The sequence below is a fragment of the Gossypium arboreum genome, chromosome 13, assembly GCF_025698485.1.
Source record: "Gossypium arboreum isolate Shixiya-1 chromosome 13, ASM2569848v2, whole genome shotgun sequence".
Classification (NCBI taxonomy): domain Eukaryota; kingdom Viridiplantae; phylum Streptophyta; class Magnoliopsida; order Malvales; family Malvaceae; genus Gossypium; species Gossypium arboreum.
The window spans coordinates 74250154-74258752 of record NC_069082.1 but is presented as its reverse complement, the minus strand read 5'-3'; positions in this window follow the sequence as shown (position 1 = coordinate 74258752).

Below are 8599 nucleotides of genomic sequence, written 5' to 3'. Positions count from 1 at the left end.
TGATTATATGAAATGTGCATCAGATTCTGGTACATTTTAAATTGTATATCATATTTGATGTTGAAAGGTAAGTATATGTATCTTTGTGATCAAGTGATTATATTTGACAAAAGTATGAGAAAATATGTTATATGTGCAAATGAATAGAGAATATGTGAAATGTTTTTGAGCTATGTGGTTTGTGATAGCATTTGGCTAAGGAGTATATGTATATTATGATGCTTATATGCTTATATTGTTAAGTTTATTTGTATATGGCTTACTAAGCTTTTGAAAGCTTACTTTGTGTGTCTTTCAACTGTTCTATAGATATTGAAGCTATCGGAAGCTCGAGGATCTTTGAGGATCATCACCACACTATAAAAATCTATTTTGGTACATTTTGAAATTGTAAATATGGAATATGGCATGTATAGGCTAGAAGTATGTGAATAAGTTTTGTAATACGTATATCTAGCCATTTGATATGGCCTAATTATGAATGTGATTATGAATGAATTTTGGTATATGCTTTGTGTTCAAAAATGGTATGTTTTGATGCACTCTTGAATGATCAAATGAAATGGTCAATTTTGGTAAGTTGTGGTATGTGCTTATTTGAGAGATTGGTAAGTTTATGGCATGTTTGAATGAAGTAAATTTAGGTTATGTAACATATGTTTTAGTATGACTTTGACTTATGTTTTGACATGATTTTAATATAAATATAAGCATGAATTTAGTTGTTTATGATATGACATGAATGGTGTATGTTTTAGTGTATGAATTGGCTGGAAATTGGTATGAATTGTGCTTAGTTTTATGCTTGTATGGATGACCCAAAATGGGTAGCAAATTAGCTTTGCAAATAGCCTATTTTTGTCCACACGGGCAGAGACATGAGCATGGGTCTCAGCTGTGTGTGACACATGATTACGTTACACGGCCGTGTGTCCCCTAGGGTACTCTATGATTTAAAGTTAGTATACCCTATAGTTTTGATAAGGCCTAAACACACGTGCGTGTCTATTGGCTGTGTGTGGCACACTGGCTGGCACATGGGCGTGTGGTCGGCCGTGTGACCTAAGTCAGTAGCCTCCTTAATTTTCACACGGACTGGCACACGGGGGTGTCTTGTGGCCGTGTGGGACAAGTCAGTATGTATGCTCTGTTTTGCCATGGTCTAGACACACGGGCGTGTCTAATACCGTGTTAGGCACACAGCCTTTTCACACGAGCATGTGACCTGTACAACTTTGAAAAATGTTTAAGTTTCGAAAAGTTTTGTATGAGCTTAGTTTAGTCCTGACCCTTTTCTAAAGCATGTTTAAGGTCTTGTTGACCTATGTAAGGGACTCTATGTTGATGTTTGATTATGATTGTGGATGATGTGTATGAAATGCTTGTAAAATATTTTGATTTTTTGGTAACGCCTTTAACCCTAGTCCGGCGACGGATATGGGTTAAGGTTGTTACATTTGATTGGTATCAGAGCTACGGTTTAGTCGATTCTAGGACTAACGTAGCATATGTGAGTCTAGCTATACATGTCATATTTATGAACTACAATATTGTGATGAATTCTGACAATGAAAATGTATTTTTATATAGCAAATGGATCCCGAATGAGCCATAGTTGACGATGTTGAAAGTAATGCGCCTGCTCCCGCGCAAGGGACATCGCCATCTGATTCTAGACTGGCTACGAGTAGCCATGATGGAAAAGCTAGACAAGCCTTCTATCAAATGATGAATGATTGGTTCAGTCAGTACATTAGAACTAATCCAGTTGTTAAACAACCTCCAACCCTGACTAATCCTCTGTAAGTCCCTGTTATGCCACAAGCGAATTTGTTTCAGTTAAGTAAGCCACCGGTAGATAAGATTAGAAAATATAGGGCAGAAGAATTTCGTACTACTACGAATAATGATATTGAAAGAGCCGAGTTCTAGTTAGAGAATATGATAAGTGTATTTGATGAATTGTCATTGACTCCCAATGAATGCCTAAAGTGTGTCATTTCACTTCTGAGAGATACGGCCTATCATTGGTGAAAGACTTTAATATTCATGGTTCTGAAGGAATGAGTCACTTGGGATTTCTTCCAAGCTGAATTCTGGAAGAAATACATTAGTCAGAGATTCATAGATTAGAAATGTAAAGAGTTTCTTGAACTGAAACAAAGCCGTATGTCTGTTACAGAATACGAGTGAGAATTTGTGAGACTGAGTGAGTATGTACGAGTGTGTTTCGACTGAAGTAAACATGTGCAAGAGATTCGAGGATGGTTTGAATGAAGATATCCATTTTTTAGTTGGGATTTTAGAAATAAAGGAGTTAGTTGTGCTTGTTGAGCGAGCATGTAAAGCCGAAGAACTCGGGAAAGAAAAAAGAAAAGCTGATTCAGAAGCTAGAGATGTGAGAAAAAGATCTACAAGCAAATAATTTCAATCTATGTTAAAGAAATTCTGAGATGATTATAGCTCTTCAAAAGCTAATGTGGGGCATTAGAGTAGAGATCGTGCTAGAACTCAGTCAAGCTTCAAAGCTCCAGCTACTTCTATACAAGTGTTGGAAATGTCAGATCTGATCGCCCTGAGTGCAAACACTATGGTAAAAGACATCCCGACAATTGTAGATTGTATGATCGGGCTTGTTTTAAATGTGGATCTTTAGATCACTTTATCTGAGACTGTCCCGAGTTTGTTAAATAAGAAATTGTGCAAAATTTGGGACCGAGTAATACTTCAGCTAGAGGTAGACCACCCAGAGATACGAGAAATGTAAGTGGTAGTCAAAGAAGGACTAAAGACAGCGCTATTCGATCCGAGGCTAGAGCCTACGCCATCCGAGCTCGTGAAGAAGCTTCGTCTCTCGATGTTATAATGGGTATATTTACTTGTTACGATACTTCTATGATTGCATTGATAGATCCTGGATCAACGCATTCTTATATATGCATGAATTTAGTGAATAGTAAGACTTTGTCTGTAGAGTCTACTAAACTCATAATTAGAGCATCAAATACCCTAGGTAAAAGTGTTTTGCTTGAAAAAGTTTGCAAGAATTGCCCGTTAATGTTTTGAGCCATTTGTTTTTCGGCCAATCTGATGTTATTACCTTTTGATGAGTTTGATATAATTCTCGGTATGGATTGGTTAACTTTGCATGATGCTACTGTGAATTACAAACAACAAACTATTTATTTGAGATGCAAGAATGATGAAATAGTTTGAATTGAATCTAGTGATTCGAATGGATTGCCTGCTGTGATATCTTCGATGAAAGCTCTGAGTATTGTGAGAAAAGGTAGTGAAGCCTACTTTGCATATGTGATTGATTCAAAAGCAACTGAAAAGAGACTGGAATCAGTGCCTGTTGTCTATGAATTCCCTGATGTGTTTCCTGAAGAACTTCCGGGATTACGTCTAATTCGGAAAGTTGAATTTGGTATTGAGTTAGTACCAGGAATTACTCCAATTTTGATAGCTCTGTATGAATGGCTCCGACCAAGTTAAAAGAATTAAAGTCTTAGTTGCAAGAGTTGACTGATAGAGGATTGATAAACTGTAATATATACATATTTTTACCCCATGCTTAACGCAATTTATGGATGATTTTCCCTTAGAATTGGTGAATTCGATGCTCCTAATGCTTTAATTTCATTTTTTATACTTAGGAGAGCATAGGAGAGCGAAAGAAACGAGAAACAGGCCAAAAACGGAGAAAATGGGCCAAAGTATGAAATCAACACGGCCTGGACTTCCTCACACGGGCGGACACACGGCCGTGTCAATTTGGTAGATTCGAAGCACGATTCACACGGATGTGTCACACGGGCGTGTCCCTACCGAGCCTAAGTTGAGTCCAATTCGAAAAAGGCTAATTTTGAGGGTTTTTAGGCATTCTAAAGCCTATAAATATGCCTTAAAGGAAGAGGAAAAGGGGGGCACGGGGAGGAAGGAAGGAATTACTCGAAGGAAGCCGATTAGTCCATCTCGGCAGCCGGAGTCACCATCAAGACTGAAGATCTCCCCTCAATTTCCCCTCAGGAGTTTTGGGTTTTCTTTATGTTTTGTATTCGTTATTCTTCTGAGATGTTTTCCTTTTTAGTTATGAACTAAATCCCCTAAATACCTAAGGGGAATGAAACCTAAGATGAATCTTGTTATTATTTTCTGAATTGTATGATAAATATTTAACTTGCTCTTAATTATGTGTTCTTAATTCTTGTTTGATATCCCAGGATATTGATTAAAGATAAGCTCTTATTCAGAGGAGGAACAGACCCTGACTAAGAGTACATTTGTCATAATTAAGTGGAGTTGTTTGCGCGCCTAGACATAGGGTTACAAGATTTTGCTAGATTAGGGTGAAACCTAATAAAGGGATCCATAGATCGAGTTAATGCAACCCTAGAGTGTTAATTAGAGAAAAGTATCAATTATTCAATTTAGAGATTAGACGTTATTAGTCTTGAATAGGGATAATAACATAACTTAGGGATCTCTACAGAACAAGTTAAATGAATAAATCGTTCGATTCGGAGCCAGAATAACAAGTACAGTCTAGGTGGATTTTTCCTTAGGTATTGTCTTAATTCAATCGTTTTCCAAAAGTAATCCCCCAATTCCATTCTCTGTGAATTCTTAGATTAGTTACTTAGTTAGTTAAAACAAAACCTCCGTATTCTTAAGCTAGATAATAAAAAGACAGTCATTACTAGTACTTTTAGTTCCTTTGGGTTCGACAATCCGGTCTTGCTAAAACTATACTACTGTTCCATAGGTACACTTGTCTGCATCCCGATAATAGTTAGTTTCAAGAATGATTAATTACAAATATTTAAAACTTACCTGTCACGAAAATCGCTATCAAGGATTTGCACGATCGAGTTTCTCACCTTGGGCTGCTCCTGTACTATTTGAGAAAAAGAAAGATGGTACGATAAGAATGTGCATTGATTATCGTCAGTTGAACAAAGTGACTATCAAGAATAAATACCCTCTACCCCAAATTGATGATTTGTTTGATCAGCTGAAAGGAGCTATCGTGTTTTTGAAGATAGATTTGAGATCAGGCTATTATCTGTTGCAAGTAAAAGACTCAGACATTCCGAAAATTGCATTCAGAACTAGGTACGACCACTATGAGTTCTTAGTTATGCGTTTCGGATTAACGAATGCATCTGCTATCTTTATGGATTTTGATGAACAGAATTTCAGACCATATTTAGATCGATTTATCATCGTATTCATTGATGACATATTGATTTATTTACGTGATGAATTCGAGCATGCTGAGTATCTAAGAATAGTACTATAAACTATGCGTGATAAGAAATTGTATGCAAAGTTTAGTAAATGTGGGTTCTAGTTGCACGAAGTTGGTTTCTAGACTATATTGTGTCAACATCAGGTATCCGAGTTGATCCAAGCAAATTTTCAGCTATTTTGGATTGGAAGCCTCCGAGAAATGTTCTTGAAGTCCACAATTTTCTGGGACTTGCCGGTTATTATAGACGGTTCGTAAAAGGCTTTTCTATGATTGCAACTTCGTTGATGAAACTGCTTCAGAAATATGCAAAATTTGAATGGTCTGAAATGTGTCAGAAAAGCTTTGATTAGTTGAAAGCCCTATTGACTGAAGGTCCAGTGTTAATACAACCTGAATCGGGTAAAGAATTTGTGATTTATAATGATCCTTCATTGTACAGTCTGGTATGTATTTTGATGCAGGAAGGCAAAGTCATTGTTTATGCTTCGAGACAGTTAAAGCCGCATTTAAAAGAACTGTCGAGAACGATCCGAATTAGTCTGCGATTGTGTTTGCTTTGAAAATTTGGCGCCACTATTTGTTTGGTGAGAAATGTCATGTAATGACCCGAATTTTACAGTTATCGAAAAAGTGCATTTTTGGGTCTTTGTTTCTAAAAAATAGATTCGTAAATATTTATTAAAAATATTTACGAAGCTAAGTGAGTGGTTAATTAAAGTTTAATTAAGTGAATTAGCTTAAATTAAGGATAATTGGATAAAAGGATTAAATTGAGTATAGTGTGAAAGTTTAATTATAGAATAAAGAAAATTGAAGGGACTAAATAAGTAAATAAGCCAAAGTGAATGCCAAGTGTGTGGAAAAAATCAAATATAAGTGTAATAAATATAATACATAAATTTGTAATACATGTATGTATTTGCTTATTAGTTAAGTAAATATTAATGTATTTATTATTATTAAAATGATATTATATGATGAATAAATTAAATAAAAACAAATGTGTGGATATGATTTGATACAAGTGTATAAATAAAAATACATACATTTGTAATATATGTATTTAATTATAGAAGATATTTATCAATTAAATAATTATATTATAAGATTTTTATGTAATAAATAAATTAAAACATGACAAATGTATGATGATGATATGTTACATGTGTAAGTATAAGTAATATTACATTTGTAATAAATATATTGATTATTAAATAGATATTTATTATTGTTATTATATTATATACATATAAAGTAAATGAAATAAAAGAATAAAGAAACAAAACAAGAGAAAAAGAAAGGGAGAAAGAACAGAGAGTAGGGACGAAACAAAGGGAGAAAGAACAGAGAGCAGGGACGAAACAAGGGAAGGAAAGAAGGAAAAAGGAAGGAAAGAAAGAAAAAGGAAAAATTGAGATTTTGAGCTTTGAAGGTTTAATTGGTAAGTTAATTTAGCCTTTTTTACTTAATTTTGATGTTTTAGAAGCTTTGGAACAAGGTTTTGATGAATAAGTTGATATATTGAAAGTTATTAGATTTCTAAATATTTGTTCATGTTGAATAAAATGATGAATTAGGGATTAAATTGATAGAAATTCAAGTTAGAAGTGAAATAATGATTGAATTGTAAAGTAATTCATAAGTTTTATGCTTTAGGGACTAAATTGAAAGAATTTCAAAATTATGGTTTTATGGTGAAAATTAGAGTATTGAAATTAGTCTAAAATGAAAATTGAATGGTAATGTATTAATAATATTTAATTAATTTCCGTAGCTAGTGTTGTGCCAGAAAATCTTGACTAAGTGAGGAAAAGACAAAGTCGACGAGGGATAGCTCGGAAATTACGGTTTGTATTTCTATAAACCAAATCTAATAATTATTTGTTGAATTTATTATTAATATGAATGGTAATAATAATTATTATTACTATGGTATTGAATAGAATAAAAATTCATGAATTACATATGATTATTGATATTGGATTGAATGTGTGATAAGTATTTGATTATTGAGAAATGAATTGAAATATTTACTGATTTTAAACATCGGAAAAATGAGTGTTATTTAAAAGAAGACTGAAAACCCTATTAACAGTATTGGGCTAGTCAGATATAGTTGGCATGCCATAGGATTGGAAGTGTTCAGGGATATTCCGACTTTGTGTCGATGAGACACTATTTGTGTCGACTACTGTTGCTGTTCCGGATTCGTTCCGAAGAGATACTCCATACCTGACTGTTACTGTTACTGTTTCAAATTTGTTCCGATGAGGTACTTTGTGTACCGCTATTGTTACTATTATTGTTACTGTTACTGTTACTGTTACAGACACAGTGTAATCCTATTTCGGCCGATGAAACACTGTGTACTATCCCCAGTGTGTGGGTTGGATCTGTGTATCCGTCTAGGTCCGAGTTATATTAATAGGGATAATGAAAAGTATTAAAGACTGACCGCTACTGAATAATTGACCGTTACTGAATAAACGACTGATACTGAATAAATGATTGCTACTGATTAACCGATTATTACTGTTGACTGACTGGTACTGAACAATAAAGATCAATTGGTTGTTACCAAAGAATATTGACTGTTATTGAAATGAAATCATACACAATATTGAATGAAAGGTGAATAAAATTATTATTCAAATGAATTGTAAATAAAAGTACAGAAAAACTAATTGTTACTGAATATTGGACTGCTACTAAATGTCTGAAAGATACTGAATACTGGTTGTTACTGAATAAATATGAAAAATTGACGGATAATGAATAAACATTGAAACTGTATACATTTCATTGAAAGTGATTTACAATATCTTAGTATTATAAATCAAAAACAAATGATTGAACTATTAAGAGTAATAGATTGAATTCTCAAGGTTCACTGATATATGATTTATTATTGACTTAAGTATCGGTTTATAGAAATACCACTGATTCCATACTCAGCGTACGGTTTGTTTTCATGTGCAGGTTAAATAAAGCTAGACCGTTGAATTAACATCCTAGGCCGATCTCAAACTCGATAAGGTAAAGCATGTAAATTGTTGATAATGGCATGTACCTAGGATGTCTTAAGTGTGTTATTTTGCATTGTGATTGTAACAGTGAAATAAGTAAATTGATATTTGATAATGATACATGATAAGTGTTTTAAGTCAAGTATTGAATTGTTTTAGTATTAGTATTTTGTATTGGTTGTGGTTTGAAATTTTCAGGGTTGGCTAGTAAAGTGTGAAAGGTTCATTATTGAGTCCACACGACCTGGCACACGAGCGTGTGACTAGACCGTGTGAGACACATGGCTTGCACATGGGGATGTTGTTAGGCCGTGTG